Raw genomic sequence first — 15,886 nt, 5'->3', positions numbered from 1 at the left:
GCAAGAAGGGAAAGAGATGAGAAGCATCAATTCTTCATTGTGGCACCTCAGTTGTTCATTGATTGCTTTCTCATATGCCTTGACCAAGGGGCTACAGCAGATCTAGTGACCCCTCGCTCAAGCCAGTGACCATGGGGTCATAGCCAGCGACCTTGCGCTCAAACTGGCAACCATAGGGTTTCAAACCTGGGTCCTCTGCATCCCAGTTCAATGCACTATCCATTGCGCCATCACCTGGTCAGGCATATTTTTTTTACAAACTAGAGATATAAACCTTTATGTCACAACTTTGTCATAGTTCACTTTTTAATAAGACATGCACTGATGACATAGTTTAAAACGCTGGGAAAGCTAGATGCTGGGTGTCTTCCAGGCAGGACCAAAGATGTTGTCACTTCAAGGTTGATATGTTCAGGCAGCATGGATCAGATGCACCAGTATATTCCAAGCCCAGTTTTAGTTAAAGCCACCTCCTTTTTGGGGGGCTGTTAGTCCTCATTTCATGCCAAATTTTCACTAGAGTCTCTCTGTTCTTTCAAATGAGTTCATGACCATAATTCCAAAGACAGCTCCCCCAAGATGTGCTGCATGATCAAAATTTTTCCATTCCAGAATCATTCCTGCTGTATCCATGGCGATAATGGCTTTCAGGGCATTCCCTACCGTGAACATGAACATTGGAAGGAAGATAATGGCGAGCCTCCCTTCTGGGATCTTAGTGCAGACAGCTGCAAGGACTGTCATGATTATGCCTGATGCTCCAAATGATGGTCCATATCTTTCTGTGGCAACTTTACATACATAACTGAAAAAATTGAAAATAACACCTGCAGATAAGTATATTGCCATGAACTGTTCTTGACCCAGAATGTTCACTGTGCTGGAGGAAAAATTCCACCAAGCATACATATTTGCTGCCTTGTGGAACAAGGAGAAATGACTGAATGCTGAAAGCAACATGGGAGAACAAAGGACCTTTGAGGTTGGACTGGATGTGAAATAACTGATCATTGTCCAAGGTAAAGAAAGTACTTTCTATAAATGAAATACGAAAACATTTGCAGCTATAATACCTGTCACAGTCTGCCGGCCATTATGTAGGTTATTATACCACTTGTTAATCTCCTTCCTGAAGTCTCCTTCCTTTTGTCGCCTTATGCTATACAACCAATCTGCTTTTATACCATCAAAATAATTCTGGACCCTGAATTTCAGTGATTCATATTGCCAAATAACAGCTGATCCCAATGTACAGCCTGTAAACCCAACAGTAAAAAAAATGGCTCTATAAGAGTCCTTATAGGATAAGGAGAAGGGTAAAAGACTCTTCTATAGGAAGAACCAAACCATTTCTCACGTATGTTTCACCACTTGTTTCTGTGTCTGATTTTCAAGGCTCAACCTTCCTGGGTGCCTTTCTGAAGCCACATTTTTGCTGGATGAAAAAGTTAAACCTGTCTTTGCAGTTGCAGCCACCAGTCCCCCAGCACAGCCCTTGCCTGGCTGCAACCCCACCTATATGTGCCTAGCCTTAAAATGCAATTTTTTTGTTAGATTTTATTTTTAAGTCCTTAAAATTTGCTCACTAGTAAGTTATCTGGAAACAAACAAACAAATAAACAAGAAAACACCCAGAAAAATTTCCTGAGGTTTTAGTCAAGATGAAAGCATAGGTAAGCATGGTACTCGTATTCTTCTGCAACCGTATCAAAATTACAACTATAATACAACTATCATTCAGAACCACCTGAAATCTAGCTGAAGTTTTACAGCTAAAGATATAAAGAAGGAGCCATATTGAAACTAGTAGGAGGGTTGCACATGCAGAATGGGCTGGAACCACATCCATGTATGGCAGGTAAAAACTGGGAAGGATGTCTCAACTTTGGAAATTCTCCCTGAGGAGCAATGGGTCCCAGACACACATCAGAAACCCAACTTAGAATTCCAGTGCCAGGAAAAGAAGTCCCCATAACTTCTGGCTGTAAAAACCAGTGAATATTGTAGCTGAGTGAGATGAAAGGCTGCTGGAGTCCTCAGATTTCCTCTTAAAGGGCCTGTGCATGAACTTAAAATCATGGTTTTGAGCAGCAACTCGAAAGGCATCATGGACATAAGCAGGGAAACTGAATTGTCTGGTATTAAAGAAGGTACAGCTTTCTCCACATAGAAGTGCTGGCAAAAGCCACTATTCCTTTGTTGAGCCCACCCCCCACAGAGCCTGTAGACGGGTGCCATATCTGATCTCCATCAACCAAATTAATACAGTTTGCCTCACCCTGGTGATTCCCTGCCCCCCCCAAGCTACTTCCAGTATCTTTTCCATACAAATGGCCCATCTTGGCTCATGCTGGATTCTCCTAAAATCTTTCAAACAAGCAATATCTGGCTTCACTGTGCCCTCTACCTCTTGCTATATGACCTCAGGCTCAACACTAGCAGCAGCCAACCTTAGTTTGAAGCTTGGCTTCTGGTTTTCTTCAAGCTCTGCACAGCTAACAGCCATCTTTAGATGCTCTGTAGCATATGTCTGGTGGTGCCAGGCATGGCACAGGTGACAGCTGATCTTGACCTGCAACTTCAGAGCAGTGTCAGAGCTAGCACACCTTGTTGACAGCTTCAGACCATGTCAAAGAACTATCTAATCACCTCCACAAGTAACACACTTGAGGGGAATACTCAGTGGGCACCAGAGCCTTGCCAAAGTAATTCCTGCTCTATAGGATAGAGCCCTGAACAGCTGATCCTCCTGGTGGTCACAGCAAATACTTATAGATGATCAGCCTAGGTATAAATACCAATCACTGAGGTACCAACAGCAATTAAGGCTCAACTACAATAGGAGGGTACACATTGCCCAGACTGGAGACACACCTGGATTGCCCACCTGGGGTGAATGAGGAGGCTGTGCCACTGGACTCTATAGAACATCTAATACAGATGGCCATTCAACCAAGACTAGGAAATGTGGCAGCTCTATCTAATACATAGAAATAAACACAAGGAGGCAGCCAAAATGAGGAGACAAAAAAAGTGTCCTAAATAAAAGAACAGAACAAAACTACAGAAAAATAACTAAACAAAACACTGATTATAAAGATGCTCAATGAACTTAGGGGTATAGAAATTTAGAGAGAACTTCAACAAAGACATAGAAAACATAAAAAGGACCATTCAGTAATAAAAAATAATTAACTGAAATAAAGAATACATTATAAGGAATGTACAGTGAGGGAGACAAAGCAGACAATAAGAGATTTAGAAGATCAGAAAGCAGAGATCCAAGATGGTGACAGAGTAGGTGGACACATGTTGCACTTGCTTCCTTCTAGGACCAGACTGGAGTTATAACTAAATTTAAGAACAACCATCCTGAAAAAACAATTTAGGACTAAGTGAAGAGAAGTCTATAACCAAGTATTCACAGAAGAAGCCTCATCGAGATGGGTGGGAAGGGCAGAGATGTGAAAAGGCTGCCGCTCCCAGGAGTGAGTGGCAGCTGAGAGTCTAGAAGGACAGCTCAGCTGTGGGGAGGTTTACTCTGAGATGTGTGAGTCCTAAGCTACAGGTTGGTGCCCTAGCCAGAGCACTGGAGCCTAGAAAAGGTGCCCACATAACATTTGGCAGTGAAAAGAGGTGAGATTTCTGTCTGCAAGAAAGAGACAGAAATTCTCAGAGATACAGGCACCCTCTTAAAAGGCCAACACAGAAAATCTCATTTACAGCCACTTACCCTGGGCTTCATTGGAGAGAGGGCTGAGAGGATTGGAGTTGTGTAAGGAGAGTAAAATTGGAAGCCCAGGGAGAGAGACACCATGGGGGATGGCACCACAACCCCTATGCTGAATCATACCTACAATACAGCAGTTGCCATCTATGTTGCGTAGAACAGTCCTCTCTATGCAGCATCAGCCTGGGGAAAAGCAACTGCTTCACCCTCAGGAATCTCTCTTGCCCCCACCTATGGAGATTGGACCCTGCTGAGAAGTAAGCACCCTTGGCCAGGAATCAGGGGGCTGAAAAGATGCAGGGAGTGACAGTGACTCAATTGTCTGGCATTGAGGCTGGAGCTTTTACCCCCACAATCCTGAGAATATGACTGTTGCTTCCGCACCATGAAAGATTCAGTAGTAACTGTCCAGACTGTAGGGAAGACTAAATCTCTGGGTTTCAGAGGCTATATTCACCGTACTCCTAGTGGCCACACTCTATGGAGTTCTGTGGAAAAACTCAGGAGAGGTCACTGGGGATGTGGGATAGGAACCACATCCACCACCTTTTCTGATGTCTGATTAGCTCAAAGCAACCAGCAGACAGAGGCAGCAGAAGGCAGCTCTCAGGGAACCTTGAGAAGGGTCACAATCGGCCCCAGTGGATGACTCTCTCAATCTTCCTCCTTGAGACCAAGGGCTCCTCAGCTAAAAGAACTTCTGTAAAGGAGACAGTTGATCCCACCCAACTTGAACCTGCTGCTCACCTCTCGAGAGAAATTGAATTGGAGTATCCAGCAGTGGTTGAGGGATTACGCTCTGGACTATGGGCCACTTTCTCCATACTGAGCTCCTGACCAAGAGATCTCCCAAGTATGAGGCCCTATTAAAATTATCTTGCTGACCTCAGTTGCCCTAACTCACCAAGCTTGTACTGTGTGGAGGGGTTGGTGGCGTGAGGCCCATCTCAACCCATGCTACTATCTGTCTACAGAAGATTCTGTGGGAAGATCAGACAGCTGCAAGAGGAGGTGGAGCAGCTGAAAAGTGAAGGAAAATTGTAAGGAACTTGGGCCCTCAAGCTCTAAGCAGGAGGAAGTCTATCATTATATACAGGTTAGCCTCTCATGCACACCCAGGCACAGAAAACAGACACAAATAGTGAATAGAGTGGTAGCTCCAGACGGGTAACCCACAGTGGGTTACAAACAATGTCTGACATCAACCCATACCAGAACCCCGCCTAAGAGAACCCAGAGCCAACACAACCAGTAGTAAGTTGCAGATCACACCAATGATAGACATGACTAGTCATACAAGCATCACACCCAAAGAAGGATTCCATCTGGCACCAGACCCTGTTGGGAATAACTACATTCCAGAGGACAAACACTGCACAGTGTCTAATACAAATGATCAAGGTTGACCCTTTGAGTCAGATAGCCTTAAGGGTTAACTCCACCCACAAAAGGACCAATAGCATCCAAGAGTCATGTAAAACAAGAAAGTAAATATAACTCAAGAAACATTCCTAGAGCTAAGAACTCAGGTTGCCTGGAGGTTAGTACCACTGAACTCACCTTCCTCATTGGGACATCACAACAAATTCAGGAGTCAGAACAGAACTACCCTATAAACAGATAAAATGGGCAGACAACAAAATATGTCCCAAGTGAATCAACAAGAAAAATCCTCAGAAAAAAGAACTAAATGTAATGGAAGCAACCAAACTACCAGACACAGAGTTTAAAATAATAGTTATAAGAATGCTCAAGGGTCTTGAAGTAATAATGAATAATCACAATGAGAAGTTAAGCAAAGAGATAGTAAGCCCTAAAAAGGTCATTGAAACTACATAAAGGAACCAGTCAGAAATAGCAAATAAAATATCTGAAATGAAGACTGCACTAAAATGAATCAACAGCAGGCTGAATGGATCAGCAGTTTGGAGGACAAGATAAATATAAGCACAGAAGCAGAGTAGCAAAAAGAAAAGAAGCTCAAGAAGGCTGAGGAAACTCTAAGAGACCTCTGCGACAACAGAAGAGAAACAACATCAGTATCATAGGGGTTCCTGAAGGAGAAGAGAACAAACAAGGGATAGAGAACTCGTTTGAAGACAGCATAGCTAAAAATTTTCCTGACATGATGAAGGAAAAAGTCACACAAGTTCAAGAAGCATAGAGAGTCCTATTAAAGATGAACCCAAAAAGGCCCACACCAAGATACATAATAATTAAAATGCTGAAGTTAGGTGACAAAGAAAGAATACTAAAAGCAGCAAGGGAGAAACAATCACCTATGAAGGAGCCCTCATAATGCTGACATCTGACTTTTCAACAGGAACACTTGAGGCCAGAAGGAATTGGCAAGAAATATTCAAAGTGATGCAAAACAAGAACCTACAACCAAGACTACTCTATCCAGCAAGGCTATCATTTAAATTTGAAAGAAAAATAGCTTCCTAGACCCCCCCAAAAGGTACAAATTTATTACTATCAATACAGTATAGCAGGAAATGTTAGAGGGCCTGCTTTAAAAAGAGGAGAGAAAAAAATAAATCAAGGGAAAGAGGATTGTAGGTTTAAAAAAAATGGTAATAAGTATATATCAATAAAAAGCCTTTAAATAAATGAATTAAATGTTCCAATCAAAAGACAGGGTAGCTGCATGGATCAGAAAACAAGATCCATATATATTCTGTCTACAAGGGACCCACTTTAGAACAAAAGATGCACATACACTGAAAGTGAAAGGTTGGAAAAAGTATTTTACACAAATGGAAATTAAAAAACAACAACAACAAAAAGAAGCTGTCTGTTTTTGTGGAGTGCAGGCTGCAGGCAGACTGCGGGAACACTGGCTATGATTCCATACTCTGGCTGTTTTGGTTTACCTCCCCCTCTGCCCATCTATTTCACTGCTCCTCCCGGCAGAAGGAAACCCAGTCACTTTGGGTTTTTCTCTCTGTACCCCTCAGACAAAACCCAGAGAGCCGGAACTTCCCTCCTTCCTGTAGTCTGGCAGAGAAAACAAAACAACCCAGTCACTCTAGGTTTGTTTCCCCTCCAGAGCCAACTGCTAGTGCATTTTATCTTCTGCCCTCCTTTTCAAGCAGGCCCATCTTTAGACCATTCAGTGCACAGATTTTTCAGGCATGCCTACAAGCCCAGCTGGGGTTCCTTCACTGCATTATAGTTGTTCAGTTTGTTGAAATATCAAGGGGAGAGATCAGGAGTATCTCTCACACTGCCATTATTCTGACATCATCCACATCATTTTCTAGTATGTCTACCAGAAAGAAGGCTTTTTTAAAAAAAATTTATTTATTTACTTACTTATTTACAGAGACAGAGAGAGAGTCAGCGAGAGGGATAGTTAGGGACAGACAGATAGGAATGGAGAGAGATGAGAAGCATCAATCATTAGTTTTTCGTTGAGACACCTTAGTTGTTCATTGATTGCATTCCCATATGTGCCTTGACCATGTGGCTACATCAGACTGAGTAACCCCTTGCTTGAGCCAGTGACCTTGGGTCCAAGCTGGTGAGCTTTGCTCAAACCAGATGAGCCCGTGCTCAAGCTGCCGACCTCGGGGTCTTGAACCTGGGTCCTCTGCATCCCAGTCCAATGCTCTATCCCCTGCACCACTGCCTGGTCAGGCAGAAAGGCTTTTAATGTCAGATATAATCATCTATTCTATATACCAATGTATTTCAGGTTCTTAGCACAATGTGTGTCACAAAGCAAAACAATGATGAATATTTGTGGAATGAGAGAATGAATGATGTATGATACTTAGTGTGGTATAACTGCTCAATAAATCTGAACTAGCATTGATACTATAAAATCTTACTGTAATTAGTATGTGATAAACTTGAAAATATCTACTGAATAGAACTAGACTGTTTTATTTGATCTCACATATTTATTTTAGAGGCCCTTTTGGCAGAGTTATATTAAGAAATTTCTTAGACAAGCCAAGCAGAGTATATATAACATGATATCTATTGCTGACATGAGGCTGGCAAATTTTCTCCTGTATGTCAATATGTTACAGTCTTTTAAATTTTCTATCTTTTTTTAATGGATATATGTGGGCAGCCTAGGGAGTGGTTCATATGATGAGAAACCAACAGCAAAAAACTGACACCTGCTGATAATCATGTGATTGAACCTGGAATCTAATTCTCCAGCCTCCGTTGATCCTTGGGATGAATGCAGCCTCGCCTGACAGCTTGAGTACAGCCTCATGAGAGACCTTGAGCCTGGAAAACCTGGTGAAGTGACATCTGGACTTTTAATCCTCAGAAACTGTGTGGGATAGTAAATGTTGCTGTTTAATCTGGTTAAGCCTTGGGATAATTAGTTATGGAGCAATAGCCAATGAATACAGATGTTGGTACCTGGAAGTGGAGTGTTGCTATTATAAAACATACAATGTGAGGTGTTGAGGAGAGCATTGGTAAAGGCTGATGAACCTTGAAGATGTTACTAAAAGCCTCATAATCTTTGAGAGGGATGTGAAGTGAGGACTTGTAGGAAAATGTGGAAAATCTTAGAAACTGAAAGAAGAAAAAAAATCTTCATTTGAGAGTGTCAGAGATTTTAGCAACACTGTTGTCTGTAGTTATGTGGGAAGTAGAAGATGTACCCAATAAGTTGTGTTATCCAGCTAAGGAGATTTCTAACCAGAGGACTATGGATGCTGCCTGGTTTCTTCTTGCTGCTTATTGTAAAATGTGAGGGGGGACAGATAAATTAAAGAAAGGATGGTGGACAGTGCTAAAATGAAGACATGGCTTCTGAGCAAAGATCAAATGCCGAGAAAATACTGTTCAAGTTTGAAGCCAAGAGTGTGACAGCCAAATCTTTTGTTTAAGGCTTCAGATAATGCTTCAGAACACTATCTACTTAGACAAAAGGCATGCTAAAGTGATCAAGAGTTTGCCTCATAGTTCCTCTAAATCACAACAGCATTTCTAGGGGAATCAAGGTCATCACCCCTCATCTTGTCAGTAATACAGAAGATCTTATTTAGAAGAGATTTATAGGCTAATAAAGTGGACTCACCATTTACCATTCCTATACCCTCCCCCCCCAGCAATATCCATACTTTTGTCCCTGTCCATGAGTTTTCTTTTTCTTTTTTTGCTCTATTCTTTCCACCTCCCTCATCACCACCACCCCAGCCCTATATTTGTCAACCTGCTCTCTCTATATGAGTCTATCTTTATTTGGTTTGTTCCTTTTGTTCACTAGATTCCACATATATCTTTCTCTGACTGGCTTCTTTCACTTAGCATAATGATCTCTAGGTCTATTGATGCTGTCACAATAGGTGAGATTTCCTTCTTTTTTAATGGCCATGTAGTATTCCATTGTGTAAATGTACCACAGCATTTTTATCCATTCATCTACTGATGGGCACTTGGGCTGCTTTCAGTTCATGGCTTTTGTAAATAATGCTACAATGAACATAAGGGTGCATATATTCTCTCAAATTGGTGTTTTTGTGATTCTTAGGATATATTTCCAGAAGTGGGATTGCTGGATCAAAAGGCAGTTTCATTTTCAATTTTTTGAGATAACACCATACTGCTTTCCATAGTGACTGTACCAATCTGCATTCCCACAAACAGTGCAGGAGGATTCCCTTTTCTCTATATCCCCACCAGCACTTGTTTGTTGATTTATTGATGATAGCCATTCTAAAAGGTGTAAGGTGTATATCATTGTGGTTTTAATTTTCATTTCTGTGATGAATAGTGATGTTGAGCATCTTTTCATATATCTACTGGCCATTTGTATGTATAGTATAGGTATAGGTTAATTTCTGGGCTCTCTATTCTGTTCCACTGATTTATATGTCTGTTTTTATACTAGTACTATGGTGTTTTGGTTACCATGGCCTTGTAGTATAGTTTAATATGGGGAAGCATAATTCCTCTAACTTTGTTCTTCTTTCTCAAGATTGCTGTGGCTATTTGGGATCTTTTGTGGTTACAAATATTTTCGGAATGTTTGTTCTAGTTCTGTGTAATACACCATTGGTAGGTATCCTGATAGAATTTGCATTGAATCTATAGATTGCTTTGGGTAATATGACCACTTTAATGATGTTAATTCTCCCAATCCATGAACATGGTATATGCTTTCACTTTTTGTATCACTTTAGTTTCTTTCTTCAGTGTCTTATAATTTTTTGAGTACAGGTCTTTTACAATCTTGGTTAAATTTATTCCTAGATATTTTATTCTTTTTGAAATAATTGTGAATGCTATCATTTTCTTGGTCATCCTTTCTGAGTAGATCACTACTGGTGTATAAAAATGCAACTGATTTCTGGGTATTTACCTTTTATTTTGCTACTTTACTGAATTTATTCGATATGGTGTACAGAGATGTGTTGTAGAATTGGCCACTGGTATAATTATGTTAACCTGGGTCACCTAATAAAATTTAAAATAAATAAAATAAGAAAACTAATTAGTACATTAAAGGAGTGGACTCCAATAAGATTCAAAGAAGATCTATACAGTTTTAAATGGAATGATATAAGAAGAAACATCACTTACTTGGACCAAAAAGGACAGAGAAAGAATAAAATAAAAAGAGGCTTTTGGGCTCCAAAGTCTACTGGCTGGAAGCAGGTTGAAAAAACTACTTAGCTGCAAATATTTGTTACTTTTTATGAAAAAGGAAGATTCAGAGTGTGGAGCCAGGACTCCAAAGGGGAGAGTCATTGAGAATTATTCTCAGACCTTGAGACCTAATCAAGGAACTGCCAATGTTTGCTTGCCTGAATTTTATTACTGTTATGGATCCATGATCCTGGCCTCCTGCTATTCAAACCACTGTGTACCCACCCTGCATTGTGCCACAGTTGATCTGTGTGACCAATATCATACAACAGAAATGATGGTTTATTATTTTCAAGATTAGGTTATAAAGAACTACAGCTTCCAACCAAAGTTCTCTCTTTGTTTTTCTTTCTCTCATTCTCTTATCATTCATCCTCACTAAATACACTGATATTTGCTGATATGATACCCTTTCAGAACATCTGGCGGAGTATTATTTTTTTTAATTTTTATTTATTTATTCATTTTAGAGAGGAGAGGGGGAGAGAGAGAGAGAGAGAAAGAAAGAAAGAGAGAGAGAGGAGAGACAGAGAGAGAGAAGGGGGGGAGGAGCTAGAAGCATCAACTCCCATATGTGCCTTGACCAGGCAAGCCCAGGGTTTTTGAACCGGTGACCTCAGCATTTCCAGGTCGACGCTTTATCCGCTGCGCCACCACAGGTCAGGCTCCTTCTTGGCGGAGTATTATTAATAGGGTTACAATACATTATAGTTTGCATGGGATAGTCCTGGATAATGCCTATTGTCCTAGAATAATTAAATGCCCCTCTTTACTACCCAGATGTCCTGAATTGAATGATAAATTATATACTATATGATCACAATTATTATTAACATCTTTAGAATCTAGCATATCTAGCTTGTATGTCCATTTACATTTTGTTAAACTGTACCATTGTATGGTATGTATGCGTGTGTTTGTGTGAGTGTGTGGATTGATGGGTGGGTGGGTGGGAAAGAGAGAAAGAAGCAAAACAAGCTGTATTGGTATACACTAAATATTTCTCATTTTTTAATGTTGTTTACTATTTTCTTTACCTTCCCGGCAAAAAGTAACTAAGCTGAGTGAGAAAAGTCAATTTCTATAATCCTGTGGCTGCTAATGATCATTCCTATGTTCTTATTTGTCTTCTAGAACCCTATGCTTTATGAGTCAGCACATTGGTTTTAGAAAAGCCAGCATTTTACAAAGATGTTTCAAGTGTGCTTTGAATCAAGTTTATTTTATTTCTGTTTTCTTTCATGCAGGATTTGAAATTTGGAGGGGAAGAACTCAATCAACAAATTCCTATGTCATGTCTAAAGACCTACAAAACATGTAAGAAGTACATTCCTTAGTGGTAAATTTAATGCCTATTTAAAATTTTGTCTGTTTTGCAATGGATTAAACATGGGCCAATTATAGGTGACAGTTACTACCCAGTTTGATTCACCTGAAAGATCAGGTTTGTGGCAACTATGACCTCATTTTCTCCTGGGATTTATTTCTGCCCTCTTATCCTTATATAACAGTTTGGGGATGGGACATTATCATAATGGGAGTATAGCTGAGAGTCATGTCTTATTTATCTCTGAAAAAAATACCTAAATCCTTAGTCTAGTGTAGACACTTCCAAGATCTTGCTGTGGCAGTGGCTGTTCCTCCTGCCATAGTATTGGGTGTAGGTCCAGAGAGATTCTCAAGTTAACTTGTCTTACTTTGAACTTCAGGCTTGACCCTTTATGACTATGTGAGCTCAAACAAGATGTTCAATGTGCCTCAGCCTCAGATTCTTGTCAGTTAAATGGGGACAAGAATACTTTGATGTATTATTTTAAGGGTTAAATGAGATAATATAACGTATTTAAAAGTTTGCCTTGAACATGCTAAGCATTCAGTAAATACTAGTTATACTGTCCATTGAGGTTTCTCAGCAGGGATCAGTTTTACCCCTTGGAGACATTAGTCAGTGTGTGGAGACATTTTGAGTGTCATGACTGGAACTAGGAAGGGTCTCTTAACGGCTTCTAGTGGGTGGAGGCTGGAGATCTTATTAAACATTCTGTAAAGTACAGACCAGTCCTTAAAACAAAAAAATTATGTGGTTCAAAATGTCAATAGTGCAGACCCTGTTGTATATCAGTGCTCTCCATTCATTGTCATTTTACTTAACCTGTAATCCTAATAGCAGTGAAAATGAGGGATTAGCTGGAGTGGGGCCTTTCTCTGTGAAGATGATTCAGTTCCTGAGAGACTAGGCCATGTGGACAGGATTATATATTGTTAAAGTGTCATTTTAATGCTCAAGGCCAATATCAGTGAGGTGTAGAATAGCCTCTCATGCCCAACATTTCTAATGTTAGGACTTTAACTGGGAAAATGGCCAGGGAGTTCTATAGACATTATTTGCAAGAGCTAATTATAGGCTAACATATCACAGTGAAAATTAGAACTAACCTAAATATCCAACAGTAAGTGATTATTTAAATAAATTATGGTATAACGTTAAAATTAAATACCAGATCATCAGTAAAAATTATGCTATAAATAAAAATTAATTTCATTGGAAATGCCCATAGTATACAAAGTTGAAAATACAGGTTACAAAATAATATTTGCAACATCAGCCTCATTTTGTAAAAGAAAAAAAAGGTGTGTCTAGTTACCTAGCTGTGAAGAATAAGTATATAAATGCTATATGGAAGGGAAAAAAAAAGAAGAAGAATATGCCGTAGGACCTAATTTCCAAGTGACCTGAGGTCTGGTCTGGGTTCTGGTTTATGATTTGACTGCTCCAAGGGGACACTGTCGCTAGGTTTATCTCTAGATAACTGGATCATGTTATAGCCATGTGTTAACCTTTAATATGCATTGTGTTGCTTTTGACTAAGGAAGCTATTTTTAGAAAATCTTTAACTACAAAGAACTGAAAATGCAACCAAGGACCTTTCTGTTTGTATTTCTTTCTTTTTTTCCCTCTTAGCATGATAACTATGAATTCAGTGTTCAATTATTTAGATTAAGTTTTTAGGATATTTCATGACGGCTTTACAATTTTTGCCACAGGGGCAAAGAAAGAAACTGAGGAAACCATCTCACAGTGTTAACAAACGTGTTTATGTTTATGTTTAGATTTAGTGAAATCTGTTAACATTCCTAACTGTATAATAAGGCCACTAAAGACAATAAATACAGTAGTTTAAAATTTACAACAAAGTATATTTAATTTGAAATTGCATTGCTGGCAAATGGGTCCCAATGAACCTGTGTCAATGTAGCTTTAGCCAAATGAAGGGAAATCATTTCCATTACAGGAAACTAAATCAGCTGTGGTATCCAAAAAGGTCTTCCCTCTGGTGGGTGTATTAGTCATTGTCACAGATGGCTCTACTCATGGAATTAAGCTTAAGTCAGGAGAAGAGAAATACAAGATTCTTCTAAATTCAAATGAATTTGGGAAAGCAGGCAAATGCTTTTAGGTCTTGTGAGGCTAAAAATAAAAACAAACAAACACACAAACTAACCTCAAATGAAGTAAAAAAGGAAAAAGAAAAAAGCCTGAGGAAGATTGTGAAGGTAGAAATGAACCTGATCTCCACCCATTTCATTAAAAAAGAAAAAGTTTGCATCATATCAACTATTCGTCTATTTAAATGATTTTTTCCCATAGAATTTCTCTCACAATGTATAAGACTGAAGGGGTATGGTAGAAAATGAAGTGGCAGTAACTCTTAAATATTTGATCTAGAAATTTCTAAAACAAGATATATTTTAATTTTTTGATTGTTGTGAGGTCAGTAGTTAATACAGTAAGTCTCAAAATTGATAGGATCACATTTCAAAAGCAGCTCACCTCCCAACTTTGCAGCATCTGTAATATAAGTATTGACCATTCCCAGTGAATCTGAAAGAAAAAAACAGTTTAAGAAAAATACCAAGCCATGTTGTACTTTTAAAGGCAAACCTTTTCACGATACCTAATTATTAACTTCTCTTTCTTTTATCTACCTTCTTTCTTTTTTTTTAACTGCTGCAGAGCTCCAAGTCAACTATTAGTTGCAGAACTAAATGTTTGTAAAGAAGACAGCGCAGACAAGCTTGGTACTGTCACAGAGGGAAGTCATGAATCCAAGGGAGCGGCAGGACCTTGCTGGAAGGTGAGCCTGGGACTTTGTTTTCCTCTGATGCAAAATGCTAAATGATGAGGTCAGTTGTATTGATTTGCTTTCCTGTTATGCTTTTCTCCCTATAGGGTCCTTTAGAGAAATAGATTTTTAGCAGATCTTAAATATATTTGAGGAGAATTATATGCTAAAGCAGAACAGCTAAAACTCTGAATTGCAAAGCTGTCTGAATTCCTCAAAACTGTGTCCATTGTACCAGGCTGAGTTCTCGCTAGACAATGAGGCAGGCCTGCCACTATGCAAATGAGACAAGGCTTGAGATTTGATGAATCTTCTATCTCCTCTTTCTACTTATCTGACACTTGCTTTGAGGAAGGTTGTAAATGCAAGAGAGATTGTAGTATAATTCCTCAGACTGGCATTTGTGCCCCCAGTCACTATTCGATTATCTTCCAAATTGCTGTGTTTCAGAGAGATAAAGATTTTTTTTATGGCTTGCTGATTTGAGACAACCACAAGAGCCAGCAAAGAGATGGCTAAGCGGCCATGCATAATAATTCCATTGGTAAATGACAAAATCTTTGTGTGACATTTCAAAATTACTATAGAAGATGAATCTAAAATGCAAAATGTCACGTTGGCATGCAAAACTATCACAATATATTTTAGTATAAAATTCATAGAGGTGTTTAATTTAGAATGTGTTTAATAACTCAGTCTGCCTGCATCAATAATCCTGCCTTGAGGTTTAAAGAGATTGTCTTATTTTTTTAACATGATGTTAATTTAAAAAATATTTTGGAAACCAAAATATTAAAGTTATCTTTATTATTAATTAAGATTTTCTAATTAAACCAAAAATAATTGTTATTCTGATTACCTTTAAGTATGATTTGTATGAGAAAAATAAAAAAAAGTTTAACAATGTTTACTGTTTATTTAACTGTGATTTGATTTCAGAAATATACTATTTATATGAAAATATATATTATCTTTCACAAAATACATCTAGGCAGGATTAAAAAGTGCTTACTGTTGGCTATAGATTATTAATGAGTGGTGCTGTAACTCAGGTAGCCAAGAGAGTAACCTGCTTTCAAAAATGACATTATTTTGGCTTAAAGTACAATGTAATAGAGAAATCTTCAAAGTCAAAGTATTCTGAAGGCTATTAGGGAGTTGTGAGTATAGAAAACATGACTTAATGACATTAGCGTTATTAATAATCCCAGTTTCATTTCTGTTTAATCTGAAATAATGGTCCATTAAAAATCTTATCAATTTATAGCACTTATTAAAAATAAAAATGGCCTATTTCTCTCACTGAAGGTAAGCTATGCAACTCAAATGTCATGTAAAATACCCTGGAGTCACATTCTTCAGTCACATGTAATTTAGACTGAGTTTTAAGTAGAAGCATGTACCAATG

At 38.8% G+C, this 15,886-nt stretch overlaps 1 pseudogene; it reads right to left on the bottom strand.

Moving 5' to 3' along the window:
• Window positions 1-460: 460 nt before the first annotated feature.
• Window positions 461-4,676, bottom strand: LOC136328688 (presenilin-associated rhomboid-like protein, mitochondrial pseudogene; annotated as a pseudogene).
• Between the last annotated feature and the right edge of the window lie 11,210 nt (window positions 4,677-15,886).

Source organism: Saccopteryx bilineata, chromosome 3, assembly GCF_036850765.1.
Source record: "Saccopteryx bilineata isolate mSacBil1 chromosome 3, mSacBil1_pri_phased_curated, whole genome shotgun sequence".
Lineage (NCBI taxonomy): Eukaryota > Metazoa > Chordata > Mammalia > Chiroptera > Emballonuridae > Saccopteryx > Saccopteryx bilineata.
Note: the sequence above shows the minus strand (reverse complement) of the source record. Positions and strands in the feature narration are given on the sequence as shown.